The sequence below is a fragment of the Elephas maximus genome, chromosome 10, assembly GCF_024166365.1.
Source record: "Elephas maximus indicus isolate mEleMax1 chromosome 10, mEleMax1 primary haplotype, whole genome shotgun sequence".
NCBI lineage: Eukaryota > Metazoa > Chordata > Mammalia > Proboscidea > Elephantidae > Elephas > Elephas maximus.
Window position 1 is genome coordinate 23,762,511 of NC_064828.1, and position 11,851 is coordinate 23,774,361.

Here is an 11,851-nt window from a genome sequence, read left to right on the forward strand (position 1 = left end):
TTGGGTTTTGGTTTTACCCTGCTTTGTGCTCTGGAAGGCAGGACCTCTAAGGACTGCAAAATTCCCTCACCTTTTCTGACTTCCAGTGTTCAGCCAGTGGGAGGTACCAGTAGGCTGTCTCTTTGAGTCATTTCTTTTGAGCATTCTACCTGCTTTCTGCCAAGACCCCGACCCATACAGACTTATTCTCTTCACTGTGGGAAATAGTGTTAAGTGATCTTTGCAGGCCTTTCATTTTTCTTCCTCTTCCTATTTTGTTGCCTGGCTCTTGGCCTCTTCCTGTCATGGCCACAAGGGGGTGAACCAGGATAGGGAGAGAGAAAACTCAAAATCCACACTTAAGGAATTTTTATAAATGTTGGACTATACCAACAGCGGTTGACCCTGGGTTTTACAGGCAGTATTTATTTTCTTTTTAAAAAGTCCCTGTGTTTCTTATTTAAAAAAAAATATTTTTATATTCAGAAAAAAAGCTGTTTTTAAACATAAAGGGAGAAGCTAAAATTGCTAAAAATGTATAATACAGTTTATTTTGAATTGTTCAAATTGGAACCTGCCAAAAAATAGCCATCATCCCTACCTAGAGTTTTCATAATCAGTTTTCGTGGCAGCACTGGTGACAGTTTTGGTATGTTTTCCCCTCTATCTCAGTATTCTGCCTGTCAGCATTTCTCAGCGTCACCGTATCTTTCAAACTATTCTTCACATGCCAGCTGTCTATTTAAAAAGGTTAGAAGGTGTGACTGGTGGCGCAGTGGTTAAGAGCTCAGCTGCTAACCAAAAGGTCAGCACTTCAAATCCACCAGCCGCTCCTTGGAAACCCTATGGGGTAGTTCTGCTCTGTTCTATAGGGTCCGAATCAACTCCACAGCAACGAGTTTGGTTTTGGATTTTATAACGTATGACTACAAAGAAATGAGAATCATACCTTATCTACATTTCTCTTATATTTAAATCAGTGGGTTTGCTTTAAAAAAAAAAAAAAAAGAAAAGTAGAGTAACACCAGCATAATGCTTGGGAAACTTCAGCTGATCTAGTCCCCAAAAACCTGAACCTATTGCCGGCAAGTCAATTTCAACTCACAGCGACCTTACAGGGCAGAGTAAAACTGCCCCATAGGGTTTCCAAGGCTATAAATCTTTACAGGAGCAGACCGTCACATCTTTCTCCCATGGAGCGGCTGGTGGGTTCCAACTGCCGACCTTTTGGTTAGCAGCTGAGCACTTAACTACTGTGCCACTAGGGCCTCTTAATCCCCAAATACCCTGCTATGTAAATGATTTTTGCCCTGCAGGTTTTCAAATCTCATTTACTTCAAGTAGATTAGCTAATCTTCTCATTCAAGTAAACCACAGCCAATTCTCTTAATATTTAAAAATGCCTATCATCTCTTAGTACCCCTGGGTTTGGCTTTCTGAAGTTCCCTGTGGACATCTGCTGTTCTCAGAGGGAAGCCAAGAGGTGCCCTGACTTAGTGTTGTGCCAAAATGCATTACATCGGAAAGAGTTCGGACTCTTCGTTTTACTCTAAATTCTCATCCCTCCCACCAACTTTTGTGAAAAACTTAGGTCAAACAAACTGGGGAAGACAACTTGTAAACATGCAGGGGAAGAAAGCATCTTAAACACTAAGAAATGATGCAAAATCCTAAACATCCCGCCCAGGACAGTCTAGCTAAAGTACTTTGTAAATACTAAAGTATAAATATTGTTAGTTACTGTGTCTGAACAATAGTGAATAAGAAGCCAAAAGTGTTAGGATGAAGGAGTTATGTTATATTACCCTTTGGGCTTTAAGGCTCTTCTGGACTGGTAGACCCAGCTTCTCGCTGACCTATGACTGCAGTATGTTGTTGTTAGTGCTGATGAGTTTATTTCAACTCATAGTGAGCCCATGTGACAGAGTAGAACTGCCCCATAAGATCTTCTAGGCTGTAATCTTTACGGGAGCAGATCAACAGGTCTTTCTCCTGCGGAGCTCCTCGGTAGGTTCAAACCGCCAACCTTTTGGTTAGCAGCCTAGCGATTAGGAATGTGCAATGCACTACAGGGCTCTAGGCAAAAGGTCTGGCTCCAAGACAAGTCACAGAACCTGAGAGGTACGATAATTGAACTCCAGCTTCACACAGGCTCCCCAAGCCTTGCTCCTTCCCTACTATGGAGCTCCTGTGTGTCTGCTGAGAGGGGCCAGCCCTTACAACAGTAGCCCTCTGTTTATCTGTGCGTGCTAAGGATGGAAGCCGGCTCTTCTTCACGCCTTGATTTGAGTCTTACTGTCTTTTCATGGCCATCTTTTTCACATTTGTCGGAAGATTCTATTGCTTCTTGTGGGATCTTACGGGGCTAGAATTGTTGGTCCAGAATTTTTGGGGTTTTATGCAATCGTACCACTTCTGTGCAGTCTTCCCTGCACAGGAAATGTGGAGTATTTTCTAAGTGTAGATTCTTCTAAAACTGACAGTGCCTTTCAACTTTCACATTCATATATATATATATCAGCTAGGGATTTTATTAAAATGTACATTCTGATTAGAAAGGCCTGGGGCAGGGCCTGAGAGTCTACATTTCTAAGAAATGCTTCAAGCTGCTGGCCCACGGACTGTACTTTCAGTATGAGTTGGGGAGAGCTGTGGTTGTCAAAGTATGGTCCTTTGTTCATGGGTAGGTTATGAGAATCCACCAGTCCAGATGCTAAAATACATAAGCCTTAGTTTCCTTAGTTGTTATGATCACAGGACAAGCAGCTCCACAGAGTTACATTTTCATATAGAGCTAAATGCTGTATTTGTGAGTTATTAAGGGTCATTAAAATTTGGTATTCATGAGCTAACTTAGCCCAGTATTAGAGTCTATCACAGAGCTACATTATGATTTTTGTGGGCTCCAGGCACTTTTGCCTTTGTGGGCCTTTCCTCCACAAAAAAATTAAAATAAAAGTTATATTTCATGACTAACTGAACTAAAACCCACTGCTGTTGAGTCGATTCCAACTTATGGGATAGAGTGGAACTGCCTCATAGAGTTTCCAAGGAGTGCCTGGCAAATTCAAACTGCCAAACTCCTGGTTAGCAGCTGTAGCACTTAACCACTACACCACCAGGGTTTCCATTTTATGACTAGATTGGTACAAAGATGAATATAATCCAGGCTGATTTATTATTGTAAATTCACTGTTATGTTTATTTTTCTTATTATTTTAAAAGAAATTAAAATTAAAACTTTGTGGGTCTCTAAAAGTATCATAGACCCTAGCACCTACCTTGCCTAATAGTTAAGTTGGCCTGGGTTTACGGAGGGCTGTCATGTAGGATTCCATGAGCAAGACTGGCAGCCATACAATAGTTGGCAGGGTACCGAGCTCTCACTGTTAATGAGCAGAGGCAGAGCACTGGAATTCCTGCAATTTGCAGACTGGATGCTGATTGAAACCCCGCACATCAGCAGTGTGGTTGTGCGTGGGTCACAGTTCCTGACTGCTGCTATTCTCACTTTTTAATTATAAATCACTGTTGTGTGCTTTATTGTTTAGTTTGGATAGATTTAACTCTAGAAAGTTTAGTGATACAGACTGACATATTTTTGCCTATAATTTTCCAAAAACCAGACTTTGCGACACGTATTATTACAATTTATTAACAACCATTCATTCCTTTATTGCTAAAGCAGATAAAGACATAATTTCCCTCAGTGTGGGTAACTTTCAGTTGTCAGAGCACGTCTATAAATTCATATTCCTCTCATAAAATCAATGCGACTCATATATTCCTGTCTTTATACTTTGTTTTATGTCTGAAGAATCACCTTGAATGTTGAAGATTTCATCAATGAAGACAGGAGACTAGATAGAACCAGATGCTAAAGAGGTGGTAGCAAAAACCTTTAATGGGTTGGGTAAGAGTGTCAAAAAGAGATCACAATAATTTCAGGAAAGAAGAGAAAAGTCTGGAAGCATCAGGGGAGATAGGTGCGCTGGCTTCTCATTCCGGCCCCAGGACAGAGGGTGTTGCATGCATACCTGACCCCCACTATCAGTTATAACTGAACTGCAAATTCTTTTTTTTTGAAAATTCTTTTTTATGCTGGTATAGAGTGTCATTTCCATCCGTAATTAGTGTATTAAAGGCTTTTTCACCCTGGCCTATCTAAATGGTCACAGTAACTAACATTTATGTTTCAGATTTGACTCAATTCTCCCACATAAACTATGTCATTTGAAACCAACATTCTTAAAGTCCTTACTTTCGAGGTGTATTAGCTGACAGCAAAGTTAAAAATATTAAAGCATATTTTAAATTCTGTTAAATTCTAAATTTTACTCCTAGTTTCACCACCCTAATATAGCAACTTGAGAAGCCCTGGTGGCACAGTGGTTAAAGCACTGAGCTGTTAACCGCAAGGTTGGCGATTCAAAACCACCAGTGGCTCCATGGGAGAAAGATGTGGCCGTCTGCTTCCATAAAGATTTACAGCCTTGGAAACCCTATGGAGCAGTTTTACTCTGTTCTATTTTTTATAGTCTTTTATTTTTTTTTTTTAGGAGTCAGAATCGACTTGATGGCAATGGGTTTGCTTTCGGTTTTAATAGAGCAACTATTTCTTTGAGCTCTTTTCTAATCTTTATCCATATGTACATAGTAATTATTACCTAGTTGAACCGGCAAATACGATTTATATTCTACTCTTTTCCCTTAGTAAGATAAGACTTTTCCGTGTTTCTATAGTCATCTATCATTTTAATGGTGGTACAATATTATGTTGATATTACTTAGCTATTCAATTATATTGGTATTATTAACCATTACCCTGTTTTTGGTTCTTTCCAGTTTTCACTAACACTACTAAAAAACTGTATGGAACTGTAACTTTTGGGAGGGTAAACTCCTAGAAATGAGATAAATGGGTAAACGTATGTAAATATTTTATAGAAGCTTGATCTATTATTTGAAGCCATAATTGGTGAGGAAGGAGTGATAGATGTGGTTCAGTCCTGAGGAATTAATATAACTATTTAACAGTTTAAGTTAATACTATAACAACAAGTCCTAACAGTACATAATTGCCAAAGGAATTAAAAAAAATTTTTTTTTTACTCTCAGAGTGACCCAAGAAAGTTTTATACAGGAGGTAGGATTTAAGCTAGGCCTTTAAAGAAGAGAAGAGTTTAGATAGCCAATAATGATACAAGAATTGGATTGTCACCTCCATTCACATGGATCCTCTTTTTTGAGAAACAGGAAGTGAAGTTGCCGGTGACAATGAAGTTTCCGTTCTGTTGGAGAGGCTTGTTGACACAATATTAGATCATACTGAAACTTTTCCTGAGTTCCTGGCTTTGGGCACCACTTTGTCTTATAAATGTTTTGTTTCAGTATTTATTTCCATAGAATTATACCTCCTATTTCTCCAATTCACTCTTTAGCAGATTTCTAAGACCTAACATCAAAAGCAAATGTGTGGAAGACATAGTGACCATTTTGTTTTGCAATTTGTTAATAACCATTGTGAGCCTTGAAGTGAAAGTATCAGCTATTATTGAAGTGACATAATCTGGTAAAGGAAGAAAAAGATCAACTCTTAGGAAAGACTAAAGGAATCTTGAAATTATATGATTTGTTTTTGGAAAAAGCTAATGGTGAGGAACCCAGGCTTTGGACTTAGGTGCGCCTGGTTGAATCCTGGCTCTACCATTTCACATGCTGCATGGCCTATCTCGGTCTCATTACCTTACCTGAAGAATGAGGATATTAATAAGACCTTTGCTTTGAATTGTAACAATTATACTGCCTTGGCCTTTCAGCTGGTGAAATATACTTACCATTTCCCTATTGTTATGGATTGAATTGTGTCCCCCGAAAATGTGTGTCAACTTGGCTAGGCCATGATTCCCAGTACTGTGTGGTTGTCCTCCATTTTGTGATCTGATGTATTTATTCTGTGTGTTTTAAGTCCTAACTCTGTGATGGTAATGAGGCAGGATTAGAGGCAGTTGTGTTATGAGGCAGGATGCAATCTACAGGATTAAATTATGTCTTGAGTCAGTCTCTTTTCTGAAATATAAGAGAGAGAAACAAGCAGAGAGGAGAGAGACCTCCTAACACCAAAAATGAAGAACCAGGAGGGGAACGTGCCCTTTGGACCCAGAATCCTTGTGCTGCGAAGCTCCTAGATTAGGGGAAGATTAATGACAAGAACCTTTTCCCAGAGCCAACAGAGAAGCTGGCACGCTGAATTCAAATTTCTAGTCTCCCAGACTGTGAGAGAATTCATTTCTGTTTGTTAAAACCACCCACTTGTAATATTTTTGTTATAGCAGCACTAGATAACTAAGCACCAGCTATGTGTCAGCTCTGGGGGAAGATCCATGTCTCTTCCAGCATTCCTCGGTTCCTTGGTGATCTTCATGTGGCAGGCCTCTATCCTTGCCCATTTGTGCTCACTTGTCTGTGTCGATGCAGCTCCTGATAACTCAGAAGTGATTAGGTTTAGGACACAGTCTAGAATGATATGGCCTCATTAACATAACAAAGAAAATCCTATTCCCAACTAGGATTACATCCACAGGTGCAAAAAAACAAAACACCAAACCAGTTACCCTGGAGTTGATGGTGACCCCGTGTGTTGCAGTGTAGAACTGTGCTCCATAGGATTGTCAAGGTGACCTTTCAGAAGCAGATTACCAAGACTTTGTTCCAAGGCATCTCTGGGTGGGTTTGAACCATCAACCTTTTGGTTAGTAGTCTAGTGCGTAACTATTTTTGCCACCCATGGACCCCCCCCCACCACACACAGGAATACCAACCCACCAATCAGCCCTTTGCCATCAAGTCAGTTCTGACTCATAGCAACCCTGTAAGGACAGAGTAGAACTTCCCCATAGCTGTAAATCCTTATGGAAGCAAACTGTCATATCTTTCTCCTGCAGAGCAGCTGGTGGGTTCAAACTGCTGACGTTTTGGTTAGCAGCTGAGTGGTTTAGCCACTGCACCACCAGGGCTCCTTTCCACAGGTATAGGGGTTAGGATTCCAACACATATTTTGGGGGGACACAATTCAATCCATAACACCCTGTATACCCAGAGATTAGCCCAATGGTGCCTGACAGCTACTAGACGCTCAATTATTTGTTGAAGAAATGAGATAGTACATGATAATGTATGTAAAGCACTTGAAGTCTTAGGAATTAACTAGTCTAAATAACTCTCAGTATCATTGCTCTTATTTTAGAATAAGACTTCTTCAAAAGCTTCCATTTTACCACTCAAACTGGAAAGATAAAGCTCCCCCAAATTTTTGACATGAATTGTAACAGTGAGTTGTTTTTGCTATAATTTCACCTGATTTTCTCCAATTTCTTTAAGAGTGAAGTTTAGGTGATTCTGGTTTGTTTTGTTTTCTCAAAAACCTAGAGTCCAAAATACATGAAGGCACTTAGCTGGTTAGGATACAATATTCATTTGGAAACCATCAGAGGAAGTTTTCTGGCTGCTATATAATGGGAAAGCCCATGGAAAGGGGGCCACTTCTAATCCTCTACTGTAATACTGTCTATCAGGCCAGCAATATACCATCAGGATGGGTGTGCATGAACAACTAACATATCCTCTGGTATCCCGTGCTTTTCAGAGTGTGCGGTACTGGTCCTCTAGTCTCAGGGCTAGGCTTACACAGGCCACACAGCCACCCAAATCCCTTCCTTAACACTAATGTTGGTGGCAACTGAATGGCTAGTTAGTGTTGCATTTGCCTTTTTTTCTTGGCCTCCAGATCAAGCTCTGGTCTGTAGGAAAGTGTGGTGAAGAAGAAACATATACCCCTGAGAAGGAGTGTCAGAATCTTAAGTTCTCAGGCGGTGAGGACACAAATGCTCTTTTTCTCTTCAGCTTCAAAGGAGCAAATAAATCACGGGAACCTGTTGTACAAAATATTTCTCATTTAGGAGAGACCTATTAACAAACCCCTGGGTTTTAGAAGGTTCTGAACAACTCAAAAGGAAAGCAAACAACTTCTTAAACTTTAAATCTGGTTGCGATGGCTAACAGGTTACACTCCAGCCATGCGTGTCAGAGTCCAGCTGTGCTCCATGAGGTTTTCGAGGCTCTGACCTTTTAGAAGCAGATTGCCAGGCCTTTATTCTGAGGCACCTTTGAGTGGATTCAAACAGCCAACCTTTCAGTTAATAGCCTAGCGCTTAACATTTGGTGCCACCCAGTTGTTTTTGGGTGCTGCCAAGTTAATTCTGACTCATACTGACCCTGTAGGACAGAGAAGAACTGCTCCAGAGGGTTTCCTAGGCTGTAATCTTTACGGGAGCAGATTGCCAGGTCTTTTCTCCCACAGAGTGGCCAGTGAGTTCAAACCACTGACATTTCGGTTAGCAGCTGAGCACTTAACCATTGTATTGCCCAGAGAGTCCGTTCTATCACATTATGATATCAATAGAAATGGAACATTTAGAATGCTTTGATGGAACGTAAGATCGCGTTCCTTTTTCTGTCATTTGGGTGTCTATATTTAAACACCCCATGACAGATTTCTCTATATCATTCGTAAAATTTATAAAGGAACAACATGAGCCATGGATTTGGTTTAAGTCTTATGTTGTATGCGCATCTGTACAGAAAATAGCTGACAGTTGGCCTGGCCATGGAACAAGCACAGCTTACATCAAATAGTGAGGCATCCTGTGGACTTCAGAAAACAACCATCAAGGAGCAGGGATGGATTACCCAATAGGCAAGAGGCCTACCGTGCTTACCAGTTAATCCACCTGGTCAGGGAGTCGCTTTCTGGAGCAAAGCTTTTGGCTGACTTGTGTAAGAAGTTCTAGTAAGGGAGTTAGAACTAGGACCAATGTTTGGAAACCCTCTAAGGAAATAGATTTACTTTAAGGAAGAACTTTCTAAGTCAGACAGAACAGACTGTTCCTGGGAGGTGGCCAGCTATCTCCAGGAATAGGCCACTTAGCCACTTGGCAGAGATGTTGTAAGAGAGGGTTGAAGTAACTTACAGCCATATAGGATGGCTTTAAGCTTAGGGTTTTGTGATTCTTTATTTGGAATTGGAACAGTTGTTGTTTTCAACTGCTTGAGGTTTTATTAATAGTGCTTCAAGGCAAAACAAGCATCATTTTTCAGATGCCAAGTGAAAAAGTCTAAACACACACAAACCAGAGAGCTAGCTACTATTCTTAATACATAATCTTTCAACAGGAAAGAAAATGATGTGATGATCCGTTCCATTATGATAGATCACATACCACAGATGCTGCCAATCTACGATCATGCTATACATTCAGATAGAAAAATGATTCAGAGTTTACGAGCTTCAGTTTTATCATTCCCAAACTTCCTGAGGAAGTCTACAAACCCAGGAATTATCATTCCTAAAATAAATCTCCTACCAGTCACAGACCTGGGAACCTCCCGCTTCTATATGCATCCGAATCACCTGGGGGGCTTATTAAACATCAGGTGCCTGATCCTCACCCATGGAGATGCTGACTCAGTGGGCCTGGGCAGGAGCCCTGAGTATTCACGTTTACAAGCTCCCCGGGTGATTTTTTTTTTTTTTTCCAGGTTTGAAGCTATTAACCTAGCTCATGGGAAAAGCATTTGCATTAAACAGCCTGGAAAAGGTCTTAGACAGCAAAGTGTAACGTAAATGCTGGGCTTTATTTCTAAGTATAGTGCTTCCCATGTGGCTATGAATCATTAGTAACTTTCCAGAAGAAATTATGTTTTTGTGTCAGGATACGAATACATTTCTCTCTAGCTCTGTCTCAACACTTAAAACAATGTAGGGCTTAAGAGCACACAGACAGGCTTTGGGGTCAAACTGAGGTTTGAATCCTGGTTTGCCAATTACTGACAGTGGGACCTTGCCGAGCCTCAGTTTCCCCATGTGGCAAAAGCAGGAATTAGAATATCTCGCAGAGGTGTTGTGAGGACTGACAGAGATAATGTAAGTGAAGCACCGAATACAGCTTCAGGCTTGCGGAAACGGAAAGCACTCAGTAAATGGCAGCTGCTGTTACTATGGTGACTAGTCACGAGATGATTTCAGTGTGACTTCATTGTGATTAATGCAGGATTAAAAATAGGATCAATTTAGTTGAACTTTCTGTGATCGTATATTAGTGTCAGGGGAGGGTAAAACATACACCTGTTTCCATTACCCAAAACCAAACCCACTGCCGTCGAGTTGATTCCGACCCATAGCAACCCTACAGGACAGAGTAGAACTGTCCCATAGTTTCCAAGGAGCGCCTGGTGGATTTGAACTGCCAGCCTTTTGGTTAGCAGCCATAGCACTTAATTACTACGCCACCAGGGTTTCCGAGTTTCCATTATATGCACTAAAATCAAATGTTTTATCTATTTTAAAGTAATGTAATCTGGTCTCTTCCACTACTCATTTGTTTATGTCACTTAATCAGAAATAAACTCCCATACCGTCACATTAAGAAAACCCTTTTCCATCTAGTTGATTTCATCTCATAGCCACCCTACGGACAGAGTAGAACTGTCCCATAGGATTTCCAAGGAGTGGCTGGTGGATTCAAACTGCTGACCTTTTGGTTAGCTCTTAACCACTATGCTGCCAGGTTTCCATGTTCAATAAAGCAGTTCAGTCCCCCATCCCAGGCTTATCCAATTCTGGTTCTCAAAGGTCCGTAATCTTTTTCTATAAGAACAACTTTTCATTTCCCAGGCACTAATGATTTCACCTGGATAAGGGCGAGGAGTGAGGGCAGAAGGCCCAGAAGGTAACAGAAGTCTCTGAAGAGAGGTGGGCAGTGCTGACAACAGAGTTGCTGAGCTCCGTGCTCCTATCCATCTCTGGGGACTGAGCAGGGGAGCAACCAACATGGTGGAGGCAGCAGACTTCACGCCCCATTGACTGGTAGAGATCCTGATGAACTGCTGGAGGTCCCCGGGTTACGTCATAATTACCAGCACACATCTATCAATCAATGAAACTGTAAAGGGTACTGTAACGGGTACCTTTAGTGACAAAGCACCTCACATTAATTCTGCAACAAAATATGCAGTCTTACAACGAACGGTCCATGTGTAAGGTAGCAAATCCCAGTGGCAGTAACAGAGGGTTTGCAGGAGTGCTCGTTGACAGCATGGTGGGGTCCTGTTACAGGAGGCCTATCACTGAGTGCATCTTCTTTTGGTAGAAAAACAGGTGCCAGTTGGGGGCTATAGTCAAGGTTAGATGGCTGATAGAAACAGGTACCTGTGTCTGGTCTGAACATTCTGGTTTAGTCATAAAGACCCAATAGCTCTTTGTTCCTTTGTTTACTCATTTATTCAACAAATTTGTATTGAATTCTTATTGAGGATGTACAGAGCTGGGAGCTGGGGATACAATGGTGAATTAACCTACCCAGGAGGTTAAAACAAAACAAAAAAACTTATTGCCATTGAATTAATTTCAAATCATAGCGATCCCATGTTTGTCAGAGTAGAACTGCTCTTCATAGGGTTTTCATGGCTGTGACCTTTTAGAAATAGATTGCAAGGCCTTTCTGCCACCAACCTTTTGGTTGATAATCCAGCAATTAACTGTTGGTGCCCCCCAGGGTCTCCTAAGAGGCTACTGATAAGTTAATAGGTAATATGCAATACAGTTATACTTAGGAGCTGTGACTGGGGAAGTATAGGGTACCCTCAGAGCACGAACAAAAATTGGAAATGAAGAAACTCAAAAATTGAAGCAGGAGTTAATTCAGGAGGAGGTGGAGTGGATAGTTGGAGGGAAAAGGCAGAGAGGAAGTTTCTCAGAAAAGGGAACATCAACTCTGAGCACTTGGAACTGAAATTACAGGTGTGTCAGGTGCAC